A 17,449-nucleotide genomic window follows, 5' to 3' on the forward strand; every position below is an offset into this window, starting at 1 on the left:
AGCTGACACTATAGTAAATCATTGAAAGTTTAAATTTTGGGTGCCACAAACGGTTGTTATGTACATGGGGGTAAATTTCTTGTCCAGTCTCATTAAACAATTTTGTCGCTTACTGGAAGTTAAGGAGTTATGTACAAGACCATGCCTCACACAGGCAAATGGCCGTACAGAAAGACATGATAGCAATATATTTCAGATGCTGAGCCATTACATGAATTCTCAACAACTAAACTGTGACATATATTTACATTTATTTATTTGCTCCTATAACTGAAGAAAATCATATAGGAACGTGGTTACCACCTTACAACGTGCTATATGGTCACAAAATGCCGTCTCTGTTTGATGTGATTCAACCAATGTTCTGAAAAAAAAGGTGAATCCGTTTAGGTATTCACAAAAACTATATAGAAATTTTGACAGAAGTGAAAATGGACTGGCACATAAACGCTACGTCAAGAGTGTGTGTGGTTAAGTAAGAGGAATAGTATGAATAGGTCATTGGGTATTACTTGCACACCTTAAACTCCTAAGTTAAAAAGGTTTTGACGAAGTTTCTGGGTCCTTACCAGGTGGTCAAGGTAAAACCACGTGCAAACGTTAAGTTATAATTACCAGAAAGAACTTCAGTTGTCACAATCAGAAGAATTAAACATTTACAAAATTCCTTTCCTCAAATACCAGCGGAGACTCCACATACTACAATCACGAAGCAAAAGAGTAAAGAAAATTCGCTGAAAAGACTATATGAGTTGAGACCACAGAATATGTACTTGTGGATGTGGGGATACGTGGTAACAGTAGGATTTTTTCTTTGTTTTCATAGATTCAGAAGTATACTTAGGAATATATGTTTTTTTTGTTGTATATCCGCTGTTTTCTAAGGAGGGAAGGAATACATATTAATAATTTCTAGGTGAAGGCGAAAAATACCAATAGATAATAGATAGTGCATAACATTTTACTATCATGTTTACATGGTTGAAGATTATTCTGATATATATATATATATATATATATATATATATATATATATATATATATATATATATATATATATATCCCTGTAACTGGCTTTAAATCACAATTTGAGTGTTACACACTTCATGCGTATCCAGCTGGATGGAGTCTCATTAACAGATAGATTAAATTAAATTTTTAGTTAATAATATTTTACTTGTGTCTGAATAACATGGAATGCACGTAATTCTAACAGTATTTAATCCTGGTAAGTGTATTAATGAGATTATTACAATTAGTCCTGGATAGGTGGTTGAAACAGATAACCCTTCATGTGAAATGCAACCGTTTTTGGCAAATATGAATGCACCAGCGCATCAGAAGGGAGTTATGAACCCAGGGACCGATTATCAAAGAGTCGGAAATCATTTCATTTATTCTGTTTACAAGTCACAAACGGTAACACTGAACTCTTACAAAAACAAGACTCTTAGAGGAATGAGACAAGTACAATTAGAGCTTAACGATATATTAATTGCGGGAACTGAATGCGTACTGTAGCAGTTACCAGTGTACAAACGACATGGCATCACATGGTCCCTTGCACATTACCCTCATCAATCGCGGCATTTCAGTGATACCAGTAAGAGCTGGAGCTTGCTGTGTATCTACACTGAAGAGATCTCTGATAGTCTCGCCTTTATTATACACACTAATGTCCCAAAAAAACTGTTATAGGCATGCGCATTAAAGTACAGAGATACGTAAACACGCACAATACGGTGCTGCTGTCGGCAACGCCTATATAATACGAAAAGTTCCTACTGCAGTTATATCGGTTACTGCTGCTACAGTGGCAGGTTATCAAGATTTAAGTGAGTTGGAACGTGGTATCATAGTCGGCGCACGTGCGATGGGACACATGTGACACAGCATCTCCAAGATAGCGAGAAGTCGGGTATTCACGGAAAAAAATTCGCGAGTGTAGATGAATATCAGGAATCCGGTAAAACACCAAATCTCCGACACTGCTGCGGACAGAAAGAGATCCTGCAAGAATGGGACCATCAACGACTGAAGAAAATCCTTCAAAGTTTAAGAAGTGCAACGCTACCGCAGATTCCTGTATATTTCAACGTGGGCCGTCATTAAGTGTCCGCGAGTGAGCTATTCAACGAAACATCATCGATATGGGATTTAGGAGCCGAAATCCCACTCGTATACCCTTGATGACTGCACGACACAAAGCTTTACGCCTCACCTTGACCCGTCAACGCCGACATTGGACTGTTGAGAATTGGAAATATGTTGCGTGGACGGACGAGTCTGTTTTCAGATTCTATCGAGCGGATGGACATGTACAGGTATCGAGACAACCTCATGAATCCATGGACAATGCATGTCGGCAGTTGACTGTTGAAACTAATGGAGGCTGTGTAATGGTTTGGGGCGTGTGCAGCTGGAGTGATGTCAGACTCCTGATAAGTTTAGATACGACTCTGATAGTTGCCACGTACGTAAGCATCCTGTCTGATCACCTGCAGCCATTCGTATCCACTGCGCATTCCGAGGACTTTCTCAATGCCAGCAGAAGAATGCGACTTTCCACACGCCCAGAAATGCTACAGAATGGCTCTGGAATATTCGTCTCAGATTAAACACTTCCACTGGCCACAAAACCCCCCAGACATGAACATTATTGAGCAAATCTTGAATGCCTTTCAACGCGCTGTTCAGAAGAGATCTCCACCCCCTCGTAGTCTTACGCATTAATGGACAAACCTGCTGGATTCAAGGTAGCTCAGAATTTAGTCGAGTCCACGCAACGTCCTGTTGCGGCACTTATACGTTCTCGCGGGGGCTCTGCACGGCCCGTGTACGAGTTTGTTTGCCTCTTCTGTGTGGGACGCGGTGTCAGTACTGTCGGACATATGTGTGTAAGTCGAAGCTGCCAATGATCTCTTCATTGCAGGTATACAACAAGCTCCAGCTCTTACAAGAATCGGCGGAATGCCGTTAGTAGTGAGCATAATGGGCAGTGGGCAATACATTAGAAGTGTGAGGACATGTTGAGAATTTGCGTCTGACGAGGTGTGCCAGAAGGGCTCACGGAGCTACGATGACCAGTGTGTCCGGATGGACCAATGATCAGAGCATCTGCCTAGCAAGCAGGAGGCCGAGTTTCGAATCTCATTCTATCACAGATTTCTACCTCGCAGCCAATGTTTGCAATTACTGTGTGTTTTACGTCTTTTTTCTGTTGCAGGATATCACAAGACAAATTTCTGGAAGCCAACAGGAGTCAAATTTAGTACAACATTCATTCGTGGCTCCTGACAGGCAACAAGAGACCACTCTGGTTGCGCTTAGTCACAGTATCGTATCCCTCTCTGGAAAAGTAGAACAGCATTTTGCTAATCCCATACCTAGAGCCTTATACCACTACATCTAATTAACAAACACGAAAGGACAAAAAAAAGTTCAAGAAACTGTTATCGCAGCGAAGCATTTCATCGATGACATTGCACGTCAACGAAGACACTGCAAGGATTGCACAATCATAGGTAAGTATTGTAAAACAAGTGGATTAATTTCAGGTTATATTTGTCTAAGAGGTAATAGGTATCTTCATATAACTAGCATTTGCCATAGAAATATCCTTTAAGACGTGGTTAATTCACAAACACCAAAGGGCAATACAGAGTTCAACAAACTGTTACCGCAGCGAAGTATTTGATCGATGACACTGCACGTCAACAAAGACACTGCAAGGATTGCACAGTCATAGATAAGTATTGTAAAACAAGTGGATTACTTTCTGGTTATATTTTTCTAAGAGGTAATAGGTTTCTTCGTATAACTAGCATTAGACATGGAAATATCCTTTAAGGCGTGGTTACAGACTCGATTTTAAAATTGAATTATTACTTCTGCTTCACCAAAGGATTCCAAAAGTACAATGATTAGCTAAAGAATTGCCCGACTCGAATAATGTGGAGTTCAAGAATAGAGTATTGCCCATGACCAAGTTCAGAGATGCCAGTGTCCACAAGTCTAAGTGTCTGTGGAGCTTCAACTTGTAGTTTATATCGTCAGATAGAAGCTATATTATATTTAGGAAGCAGTATACGTCGATATTCATTGTAATTTAACTCATTTCATTTGAAAATCATTACTTGAGCATGTTGAAGCGCTTTAAGCATGATAACTCCAAGTCACAGAATTACTACAGTGACAACTGTTTCATATACGTTTCTACGGCTGACGGTTTACGAATCTAAAGGACCAGCGTTCGAATCGAAATGGAGTCACTTGTCGTTTTCTTAGTTTATTTAGGTCTGCTTCGGTAATATTTGAAACCTTAATTCACTACAAACTGTAAAGCTGTAGGCTTTCCTATGTTCAACATAGTTTCAAAGATTCCATTTTATAATAGTCTAGTTTTGAAATAAACAGACAAATGGTCATAGTAAAAATATTGAAAATGGGCGTATTTATTTGCAATTACTTCGACCACCATTTGGGATGTCTCTAGTTCTCAGCGAAGAGACACGCGTCAGCTGATTGGCATGTTTTTCTAAGCCCTTAAACGCGTTTTACACGAGCGAGTGGATGAGAATTCCAGTTTGTGTTGTTTCCAGTTTAATACAAACTCTTCAACTACGGAACGTCTATTCGAGCGTTACGTTCCTACTTCCATATAAGACATCACGCCGCAACACTTTACACTTATGTATCCGCTTCTAGCAGGTGTGGCCACGAGTTGTGCGCCATGTCGTTGCTCATCTGTGAGGTAAACAAGAACGAGAAGTCTGTTCGCGGATTCAGTTGTGCACTTGTCGGAGAGAACTACAGCCGGCCTTTCTAGCCGAACGGTTCTAGGCGCTTCAGTCCAGAACCGCTCTGCTGCCATGGTCGCAGGTTCGAATCCTGCCTCGGGCAGAGCCATTTGAACGATTTATAAAATGATTTTTCTCCAATGGAAATCTTAAACGCGTTTTACACGAGCGAGTGGATGAGAATTCCAGTTTGTGTTGTTTCCAGTTTAATACAAACTCTTCAACTACGGAACGTCTATTCGAGCGTTACGTTCCTACTTCCATATAAGACATCACGCCGCAACACTTTACACTTATGTATCCGCTTCTAGCAGGTGTGGCCACGAGTTGTGCGCCATGTCGTTGCTCATCTGTGAGGTAAACAAGAACGAGAAGTCTGTTCGCGGATTCAGTTGTGCACTTGTCGGAGAGAACTACAGCCGGCCTTTCTAGCCGAACGGTTCTAGGCGCTTCAGTCCAGAACCGCTCTGCTGCCACGGTCGCAGGTTCGAATCCTGCCTCGGGCAGAGCCATTTGAACGATTTATAAAATGATTTTTCTCCAATGGAAATCTTCCCAGGAACTCACAATTGCTAGTCTACCCAAGGGTTTTTCGTCAGACAATGGTTCTTTCATAAGAGCGCCACGAGACCTTATTTCTTGGTCCTTTAATTTCCGAGAGCAGTTGTCGACGAGTGCTGGAAATGTGAAGATCTCGTTAGTTCCCGGATGAGAGACAAAGGAGTGTTCTGGGGCGCCCTGATTAGGTTTTCGTGTTGTCTTCATGTAGAGATTCGTGATCTTCTAGGTATGGGACGCGTCGCTACCTCACCATTATCTCTAAATCCTCTAATCCATCTCTCTAGTGTAGAAGCATCCACACCGGAAGGATGTCCTGTCTCAGATGCATTAAAACCATTTTCAGAGAGAGAAATTAGCCGCTCGCGAACATTCACCTCAGCTATTTTTAGCAAACCTGTGACGTTTTCCAATCAGCTGAGACGTTTCTCTTATTAGGGGACCCTCCATACTGTAAATCACGGATATTTATGAGCTTCAAATATGTTGTAGAGGCACTTACCCTGAGTACCTGGGGATACGGTTTCTTAGCGACGGGCCTTGAATTTTGAGAAAATCTATTTTGGATTTCAATGCGCGCTTTGTAGACCCGTAACATTACGCATATTCTGAGCAAGTCAGGGCAGCGCAGCGGTAAAAGTTCATGGCTACAGTGCTGCGAGTACCCTGATCGAATCCTGATTGTGTACTTTTTTTCAATATCGACTGAATTTTTCAGTTTTCTTTCAAAGAAAAATCTACGAATAGTTTAAGGTGTGCGAAATTATAAAGATACAGTCAGTTATTAATTTTTTCAAATCTTCATTCCTTTTGTGGTTCGCAGTTGGTGTTTCAAAAGTTCGTACTACGGTCGCTTCTTGTGATACCTAAAATCGATCTCCGACCATTATCGTTGAGCGACTCAAGAAAAAACATAAGATTAGGGAAAGAAAAATTACGAAGTTTTATCAGCTCTAAGAATTGGCGTTGATAAACGAAGTTTTAGCAGCTGCCGAACAATTCCACATGCAAACGAGTATACTTACGGATAATTTCGACCTTGACTTCGTAATCAACACTGATCAAACTGGCTGCCAGTATCCGAGAATGTATAATAGATCGTTTTCGGAAAAAGGAATGAAAACCGTTCTCGTCCCAAAAAAAAATTTAAAGAAGACTACTCATTCTTATACGGCCCAGTTTACCATAAAAGCCTCAGGAAAGGTGACCCCATATGTTTTTTAAGTATGTAAGAACCGTCCGGAAAATTTGGCCCTAACGTTCAAAAGTAAGTAGACGAATTAACTGGGAAATACAGAAACGCAGTCGTGCCCTGCACGAAATCCGGGAAGTTCACGAAACTGGTGTAAGAGCAATTTTTCCGTTCCTTAATTCCTCCTTTGGGTGACCATCTGGGCGGCCATGCGCTGTTGTCTTGTATCGGGGTGCACTCTGCTTCGTGATGCCAATTGAGGAGCTACTCGACCGAATAGTAGCGGCTCCGGTCAAAGAAAACCACCATAATGACCGGGAGAGCAGTGCGTTGACCACACGCCCCTCCTGTCTGCATCCTCAGCTGAAGATGACACGGCGGTTGGATGGTTCTGATGGGCCACTTGTGGCCTGACGACGGAGTGTTAATTCTTCCGTACGTAGGACAGAAACTTTTTTTGTACATTATCAATTCGTGGGGAGGGCAAACCGATTCAACTTTATACCATCATCTATTCACTGATGAAAGGAAAGCGAGCACTTGCACCCTAAAAAGTGGTTCAACCAAAGTGCACTAATTATTGCCAGACCTGCGATATTTATTTTTACCGACGTGTGAAAATCTTCGCGAAAAATATCCAGAATGCTCACGACTTGATGAAAGACAATACAGAGATCGCTTCTAGGGAAGATTCGATAAAATTATATTCTCTAATCCTACATCAATTCAGAGCACCTAATTTTGAAAGCATGATGAGTTGCGCATAGTTATCATCGAAATGAGAGGATGAAAGAGAAATCTTTTTGAATGCAAAGAATTGTATTTCCCGGTATCTTGCATGAAGAAACAGTGCACATTCAAGACGCTTGCTTGCTTGAAATGAGTGTAGTGCAGCGAAAATATGTGCTTCGGTTGTTTCTATGATAAGTATCGTTCTGGCATATCAAGCAGTGTGGACGACGAAAAATAAGATTTTGTGATATAGTATGACAGAAAAAAATAATAACAGAATACATCTTTATAATTTCCCTCAGCACACACGTTACACTGTTTGTGGATATTCTTTTTAATGTTGTTGTTGTGATCTTCAGTCCAGAGACTGCTTTGATGCAGCTCTCCATGCTACTCTATCCTGTGCAAGCTTCTTCATCTCCCAGGACCTACTGCAATGTACATCCTTCTGAATGTGCTAAGTGTATTCATCTCTTGGTCTCCCTCTACTATTTTACCCCCCAAGTCGCACTCCAATTCTAAATTGGTGATCCCTTGATGCCTCACGATATGCACTACTAACCGATCCCTTGTTCTAATCAAGTGGTGAAACAAATTTCTCTTCTCTCCAATTCTATTCAGTACCTCCTCATTAGTTATGTGGTTTACCCACCTACTCTTTTGTATTCTGCTGAAGCACCACATTTCGAAAACTTCTATTCTCTTTTTGTCTAAACTATTATCGTCCTTGTTTTACTTCCATACATAGATACACTCCATATAAATACTTTAAAAAACGTCTTCCTGACACTTCAATCTATACTCGATGCTAACATGTTTCTCGTCTTCAGAAATGCTTTCCATGCCACTGTCAGTCTGCATTATATATCATATCTACTTCGACCATTATCAGTTACTTTGCTCCCTAAATAGCAAAATTCAATTACTACTTTAAGAGTCTCATTTCCTAATCTAATTCCCGCAGCCTCATCAGATATAATTCGACTACATTCCATTTTCCTCGTTTTTCTTTTGTTGATTTTCATCTTATAGCCTCCTTTCAAGACACTGTCCATTCCGTTAAGCTGCTCTTCCATGTCCTTTGCACTCTCTGGTGAATTACAATGTCACCGGCGAACGTCAAAGTTTTTATTTCTTCTCCATGGATTTTAATACCTACTCCGAAATTTTCTCTTGTTTCCTTTACTGCTCAATCAATATAAAGATTGAAAAACATCGAGGGTAGGTTATAACCCTGTCTAACTCGCTTACCAACCACTGCTTCCCCTTCATGCCCTTCGATTCCTACAACGGCCATCTGGTTTCTGTACAAATTGTATATAGCCTTTCGATCCCTGTATTTTACCCCTGCCACCTTTAGAATTTGAAAGAGAGTATTCCAGTCAACATTGTCAAAAGCTTTCTCTAAGTCTACAAATGGTAGATTCGTAGGTTTTGACTTTCCTTAATCTATGTTCTAAGATACGTCGTAGGGTCAGTATTGCCTCATGTGTTTCAACATTCCTACGGAATCCAAACTGAACCTCCCCGCGGTCGGCTTCTACTAGTGTTTCCATTCGTCTGTATTGAATTCGTGTTAGTGTTTTGCAGAAGAGGATTATTTAACTGAGAGTTCCTTAATTTCCACATCTGTCAACACCTGCTTTCTTTGGGATTGGAATTATTATATACTTCTTGAAGTCCGAGGGTATTTCGCCTGTCTCATACATCTTGCTCACCAGATGGTACAGTTTTGTTAGGCCTGGCTCTCCCAAGGCTGTCAGTAGTTCTCATAGAATGATGTCTACTCCCGGCGTCTTGTTTCGACTAAGGTCTTTGAGTGCTCTGTCAAACTCTTCACGCAGTATGATAGCTCCTATTTCATCATCATCTATATTGTCTTCCATTTCTATAATATTGTCCTCAACAATATCGCCCTTGTATAGACCCTCTATATCCTCCTTCCACCTTCCTGCTTTCCCTACTTTGCTTAGAAATGGATTTCCATCTAAGCTCTTGATTTCCATGTAAGTGGTTTTGTTTTCTCCAAAGGTCTCTTTAATTTTCCTCTAGGCAGTATCTATCTTACCCCTAGAGATATGTGCCTCTACATTTTCACATTTGTCCTCTAGCTATTCCTGCTTAGCCATTTTGCACTTCCTGTCGATCTCATGTTTGAAACATTTGTATTCCTTTTTGCCTGCTTCGTTTACTGCATTTTTATATTTTCTCCATTCGTCATTTGAATTCAATATCTCTCCTGTTACCCAAATATTTCTACTAGCACTTGTCTTTTCATCTACTTGATCCTCTACTACATTCACTATTTCGTCTCTCAAAGCCACATGTTATTCTCCTACTGCATTTCTTTCCCACATTCTTGTCCATCGTTCCCTAACACTCTGCCTTAAGCTCTCTAATACCTCTGGTTCTTTCAGTTTATTCAGGTCCCATTTACTCTAATACCCGCATTTTTGCAGTTTCTTCACTTTTAATCTACAGTTCATAACCAATAGATTGTGGTCAGAGTCCAAATCTGCCCCTGGAAATGTCTTACAATTTTAAACCTTGTTCTTGAATATCTGTCTTAGCATTATATAATCTCACTGTTACCTTCTAGTATCTCCAGGCTTCTTCCATGTATACAACCTTCTTTCATGATTCTAGAACCAAGTGTAAGCTACGATTAAGTGCAAAATTCTACCAGACAGCTTCCTCGTTCATTTCTTTCCCCCAATCCATATTCCCCTACTACTTTTCCTTCTCTCCCTTTTCCTACTATCGAATTCCAGTCACCCATGACTATTCAATTTTCGTCTGCCTTCACTATCTGAATAATTTCTTTCATCTCATGATACATTTGATCAATCTCTTCGTCATCTGTGGAGCTATATTGTAAATAAACTTAAACTCCTGTGGTAGGTGTGTGCTTCGTATCTATCTTGGTCACAATAATGGTTCACTATGCTGTTTGTAGTAGCTTACATGCATTCCTATATTCCTACTCATTATTAAACCTACTCCTGCATTACTCCTATTTTATTGTGTATATACAGGGTGTTTCAAAAATGACAGGTATATTTGAAACGGCAATACAAACTAAACGAGCAGCGATAGAAATACACCGTTTGTTCCAATATGCTTGGGACAACAGTACATTTTCAGGCAGACAAACTTTCGAAATTACAGCAGTTACAATTGTGAACAACAGATGGCGCTGCGGTCTGGGAAACTCAATAATGCGATATTTTCCTCATATCCACCATGCGTAGCAATAATATGGCGTAGTCTCTGAATGAAATTACCCGAAACCTTTGACAACGTGTCTGGCGGAATGGCTTTACATGCAGATGAGATGTACTGCTTCAGCTGTTCAATTGTTAATGGATTCTGGCGGTAAACCTGGTCTTTCAAGTGTCCCCACAGAATGAAGTCACAGGGGTTCATGTCTGGCGAATAGGGAGGCCAATCCACGCCGCCTCCTATATGTTTCGGATAGCCCAAAGCAATCACACGATCATCGAAATATTCATTCATGAAATTAAAGACGTCGGCCGTGCGATGTGGCCGGGCACCATCTTGCACAGACCACGAGGTGATCGCAGTGTCGTCTAAGGCAGTTTGTACCGCCACAAATTCACGAAGAATGTCCAGATAGCGTGATGCAGTAATCGTTTCGGATCTGAAAAATGGGCCAATGATTCCTTTGGAAGAAATGGCGGCCCAGACCAGTACTTTTTGGGGATGCAGGGACGATGGGACTGCAAAATAGGGTTTTCGGTTCCCCATATGCGCCAGTTCTGTTTATTGACGAACCCATCCAGGTCAAAATTAGCTTCGTCAGTAAACCAAATGCTGCCCACATGCATATCGCAGTCATCAATCCTGTGCACTATATCGTTAGCGAATGTCTCTCGTGCAGCAATGGTAGCGGCGCTGAGGGGTTGCCGCGTTTGAATTTTGTATGGTTAGAGGTGTAAACTCTGGCACATGAGACGATACGTGGACGTTGGCGTCATTTGGACCGCAGCTGCAACACGGAGAACGGAAACCCGAGGCCGCTGTTAGATCACCTGCTGCATTAGCTGCGCGTTGCCCTCTGTGGTTGGCGTACGCGGTCGCCCTACCTTTCCAGCACGTTCATCCGTCACGTTCACAGTCCGTTGAAATTTTTCAAACAGGTCCTTTATTGTATCGCTTTTCGGTCCTTTGGTTACTTTAAACCTCCGTTGAAAACTTCGTCTTGTTGCAACAACACTGTGTTCTAGGCGGTGGAATTCCAACTCCAGAAAAATCCTCTGTTCTAAGGAATAAACCATGTTGTCCACAGCACACTTGCACATTGTGAACAGCACACGCTTACAGCAGAAAGACGACGTACAGAATGGCGCACCCACAGACTGCGTTGTCTTCTATATCTTTCACATCACTTGCAGCGCCATCTGTTGTTGAAAATTGTAACTACTGTAATTTCGAAAGTTTGTCCGCCTGAAAATGTACTGTTGTCCCAAGCATATTGCAACAAACGGTGTATTTCTATCGCTGCTCGTTTAGTTTTTGTTGCCGTTTCAAATATACCGGTCATTTTTGAAACGCCCTCTATAAGCCTGTATTCACCTGACCAGGAGTCTTGTTCCTCCTGCCACCGAATTTCACTAATTCCCACTATATCTAACTTTAATCTAATCATTCCCCATTTTAAATTTTCTAACCTACCTGCCCGATTATGGGATCTGACATTCCACACTCCGATCAGCAGACGGCCAGTTTTTTTTTTCTCCCTACAACAACGTCCTCCTGAGTAGTCCCCGCCCGGAGATCCGAATGGGGGAATATTTTGCTTCGTGAATATTTTACCCAAGAGGACGCCATCATCATTTAATAATACAGTAAAGCCGCATGCCCTCGGGAGAAATTACGGCTGTAGTTTCCCCTTGCTTTCAACCGTTCGCAGTACCAAAACAGCAAGGCCGTTTTGGTTAGTGTTACAGTGGCAGATCAGTCACTCACCCAGACTGTTGCCCCTGGAACTGCTGAAAAGGCTGCTGCCCCTCTTCAGGAACCACACTTGGTCTGGCCTCTCAACAGATACCCCTCAGTTGTCACTGCACCTACGGACGGCTATCTGCATCGCTGAGGCACGCAAGCCTCCCCACCAGTGTCAATGTCCGTGGATCATGGGGAGGATTCTTTGAAATAAAAATTAAAAACTCTGTCGATTTTGAAGAAATAAAAATACAGGAGCAGGATTCAAACATGCGGTATCCGCGAACATTTACCGCTGCAGTTCACCGACTTGCACGGAATATACGTAATATTACGGGTATACAAATCGTGAAATGAACTTCAAAATCGCTTTTCTCCAAAGCAAAGGCCCGTCGCTAAAAAACCCAGTAGCCAGGTACTCAGGGTTAGTGCCTCTACAACATATTTAAAGCACATAGAATCCGCGATTTACAATATGGGGGGTCCTCTTGTTAGTTGAAAACAATAGACACACAAGTTGGCGGTCGAAGTAATTACAGAGAAATACATTAACTATGGCCATTTGTCTGTTTAAAGATTGGATGGTTATGAAATGGAATCGTTTGAATGAATGTAAAACCAGGAAACGGCTACAGCTGCACTATTCGTAGCCTACTAATGTTTAAAATATTACCTGCACTGATCTAAATAGAAAATAAAAAGACAGTTTGACTCCATTTCGTTTCAAATGCTCGTCTCTTACGTTAGTAAACCATCTGCACATCCACTCTATATTGAAATGGAAGTTAAACACTCGTCATTACAGTAACTCTACCAACTTGGAGTTCTTATATATAAATCATTTCTCCTATCTCTAATATTGCTTTTCTAACAAAATGATGCGATGAATTGTATTGCAATGAATATCGGCATATATTGTATTCTAACTATTATATTGCTTCTATTAGACGACGTAATCACCAAGCTGAAGCCTCTAGATTTGTGGAGACAGGCACTTCTGAACTTGCGCATGCGTATGCTCTTTTCTAGGACTCTAAATTATTCGAACCATACAAACTCTTTGCCTCTTATTGTACCATGTACTTTTAACACCAAATTTCAAGTATTATTTTTCTACAGTTTGCATTACTTTTGCTTTTACATATTTTATCTTAAGAAACTAGTTGTATTATAATAGAAGTTTAAGGAATTTTCTTCTATACAACTGACATTGATTCTATTAGACGACGTAATCACCAAGCTGAAGCCTCTAGCTTTGTGAAGACAGGCACTTCTCAAATTGCGCATGCGCATGCTCTTTTCTTGGACTCTAAATTATTCGAACCATACAAACTCTTTGCCTCTTATTGTACCATGTACCTTTTAACACCAAATTTCAAGTATTATTTTTCTACAGTTTACATTACTGTTGCTTTTACATATTTTATCTTAAGAAACTAGTTGTATTAGAATAGAAGTTTAAGGAATTTTCTTCTATACAACTGACATTGATTCAAGTACACTGAGCACATCTGTTAAACTGAGTCTAGGCACCTCTTTTTCATTCCTCGTCGTTCAACGTACCAGCATCTCTAAATGATTAACAAAATCTCAGTTGATGTGGCAGAGGCTGTGCAAGTTTCTGTCAGCAGGTCATACTCTAATGTGTACCAATTTTGTTTACAAGCTACTGTGTATAGGTGTATGTATTCGAACCTTGGCACACAAGAGAGGGTAGAAAGTACACTTTTATTTGCCTTTAACGAAATTTCAGACTGTCTGTTTACGAGGGTAACAGCCATCTGAAGTACACATTTTTCTTTCGTGCGTGCCTCATGTATGTGGTGTACGAAGCATTTGCAGTCGTCTCGAAATACGGGTAGGTGTCAAGATGCACTTACTAAGTGTCTGTTGTAACCTTCTTACCGGAAATTAAGCTCATTCATCGTGGTGATACTAATGCACGAAAGAGAAGACAGACTCGAGAAGCGCTTCCCACACCTGCGGTTCTATTGCAGCTTCCGTCCAAGAATCTGTTTTCCTGAACACACGCAAATTCCCACGGGAACGGTTCCTTTCCTGAGCGATACATCAGGTGAACTGCAACGTTTACCTTTCATGTCCTTGCTTGAGATTGGCCGAGTGGTCTGAGGCGCTACAGCCATGGACTGTGCGGCTGGTCCCGCCGCAGGTTCGACTCTTCCCTCGGGCATGGGTGGGTGTGTTTGTCCTTAGGATAATTTAGGTTAAGTAGTGTGTAAGCTTAGGAAAAAAAGACTCACAACTGCTGTGAAACTGAAATGGTCTGACATGAAGAGCTACTAATGGCATGGAGTTCTAGTTTACATCCCTTATGATCATCAAAGCACACGCACGAGCTCAAAACTGCCTTACAGCCTGCTGCAAACGTTGTTGTTCTTTAAATTTACTTTTAATGGAGAACATTCCGATGATTTAGGGGTTGCGTCTTTATTAATAAGAAAAACGTACTCGTTTCAGGGTTCTAAACCCACTACCGCTTACATTTTGGTTAATAGTCAGCAGTGGCATCAAGAAACTTCCGGCATAAGAAGTCACCCTCATTCAGCCAGCGGCCTTCTCAAAGAGAGCAGACGAGCGGACAGAATATCAGGCCATTCTCTTGCTCTTGCGGTGGGAAACTGCTCCTAAAGGAGGAAGAAAAATGGCTCTGACCACTATGAGATTTAACATCTGTCGTCATCAGCCCCCTAGAACTTAGAACTAGTTAAACCTAACTAACCTAAGGACATCACATACCTCCATGCCCGAGGCTAGATTCGAATCTGCAACCCACGCGGTTCCAGACTGAAGCGCCTAGAACCGCACACCCACACCGGCCTGCTAAAGGCAGAAGAATCACCAATGGCCAACGGCATGAGCATACAGGAACATATGGTGCATTACGGGACATGTGACCTGGCATTGAAAAAGTGTAATGATGATCTCTCCATTGGCTAAAGATTTCGATATACTCCCCATTTGGAACTCCGGGAGCGGACTGCCAAGGGGGATGCGAAAAGAGAAAAGGATTGAATAAACAACGAAAAGATAATGTTCGGAGAGTTGGGAGAGGAATATCAGAAGTGTGAACGTTGTAAGGAACCTAGAAAATCTGAAAACCGAAATTCAAAGGCTGGATGCTGATGGGGTCAGTGAAATGAAATGGGAAGAAGAGAAAGATTTCTGGTCAGATGAGTATAGAGTAACATCAACAGCAGTAGAAATTGATTTAATGGGGGTAGGATTCATTTTGAATAGAAAGGTAGGGCAGATAGTGTGTTACAGTGGACATTTCTGTCATAGACTTGTTCTTATCATAATCTACGGCAAACCAACACCGCAAACGATAGTTCAGGTATATATGTCGAGGTCGCAAGCTGAAAATCAAGAGATAGAGAAACTATATGGAATTACTGAAAGGTTAATACATTAAGTGGAGGGAGATGATAATCTAATAGTCATGGTGGACTGGAATGCAGTTATAGGGAGACGAATAGAAGAAACGGTTACAGGAGAATGTGGGCTTGTGACAAGGACTGATAGAGGGGAGAGACAAATTCAGGTCTGTAATAAATTTCAGGTAGTAATACCGAAGATTCTGTTCAAGAACCATAAGAGGACGACTTATACTTGGAAAAGGCCAAATGAAATGGAAGGTTTCAGTGAGATTACATCATGGTCATACAGAGAATCCGAAATCATATACTGAGTTGTAAGGTGTATCCAGGAGCAGATATAGATTTAGATCACAATGTAGTAGTGTTGAAGAATAGGCTGAATTTTTAGAGGACAGTCAGGAAGAATCAATAGGCAAAGAAGTGGGCTACTGGAGTATAAAGGAATGACGACATAAGCTTGAAGTTCTCTAAGACCGTAGATACTGCAATAAGGAATAGCTCAGTAGGCGATACAGTTGAAGAAGAACGCACATCTCTAAAAAGGGCAGACACAGATGATGGGAAGCAAAACATGGGTACAAAGAAGGTAACTGCGAAGAAACCATGGGTAACAGAAGAAATACCTCAGTTGGTCGATGAAAGAAGAAAGTATAGAAATGTTAGGGAAATTTAGGAATGCAGATACAAAGGTCGCTGAAGCATGAAATAAATGGGAAGAGTAGGGAAGCTAATACGAAATGACTCCATGAAAATTCTGAAGAAATCGAAAGAGAAATGATAGTTGGAAACTCAAAACTACTTTAGGTGAAATTAAAAGCAAGGTTGGTAACAATAAGACTGCAACGGGAATTCCACTGTCAGATGCAAAGGAGGGAGCGGATATGTAGAAAGAGTACGCTGAAGGCCTTTATAAGGGGGAAGTTATGTCTGATGTGATGGAGGAAACAGGAGTCGAGTTATAAGAGGTAGGTGATGCAATATTATAAAAAGAATTTGAGAGAGCATTGGAGGACTTAATATCAAGTAATGCAGAAGGGATACATAGCAATCTCCATAATAATTTTTAAAACGATTGCTGGCAGTGGCAATAAATGATTATTCGCCTTGGCGTGTAGAATGTATGAGTCTGGCGACACACCATCTGCCTTCTGGGAAAAATATCAACTACACAATTCCAGTAAATGCGAGAAGTATCCCACAATCAGCTTAACAGCTCCTGTATCCAACTTTATCGCAAGAACAATGTACTGAAGAATGGAAAAGATAATTGCAGATTTGTTAGTTGACGATCTGTGAGGCTTTAGAAAAGGTAAAGGCAGCAGAGAGGCAATTCTAACGTTGCAGTTGATAATGGAAGCAAAACAAAAGAAAAATCAAGACACATTCATAGGTTTTTTGGACATGGAGAAAGCGTTCGATAAAGTAAAACGGTGCAATATGTTCAAAAATCTGAGGACGATAGGGGTAAGCAATAGGGAGAGATAGGTAATATACGAGACCAACAGAGAAGAGGGAATAATAACAGTGGACGGATTAAAAAGGGTGTAAGACAGGAATGTAATATTTCGTCCCAACTCTTCAACGTGTATATCAAATAAGCAATGATGGAAAATAAAGATGCAGGAGTTGGTTTAAAATTCAAGGTGAAAGGTTATCGATGATACAATTCACTGATGACATTAGTATTCTATGTGGTAGCGATGAAGAATTACATAACATGCTACATGGAATGAATAGTCTAATGATTGCAGAATATGGATTGAAATTAAATCAATGAAAGATGAAAGTAATGAGAAGTAGCAGAA

Source organism: Schistocerca gregaria, chromosome 3 (genome assembly GCF_023897955.1).
Source record: "Schistocerca gregaria isolate iqSchGreg1 chromosome 3, iqSchGreg1.2, whole genome shotgun sequence".
Classification (NCBI taxonomy): domain Eukaryota; kingdom Metazoa; phylum Arthropoda; class Insecta; order Orthoptera; family Acrididae; genus Schistocerca; species Schistocerca gregaria.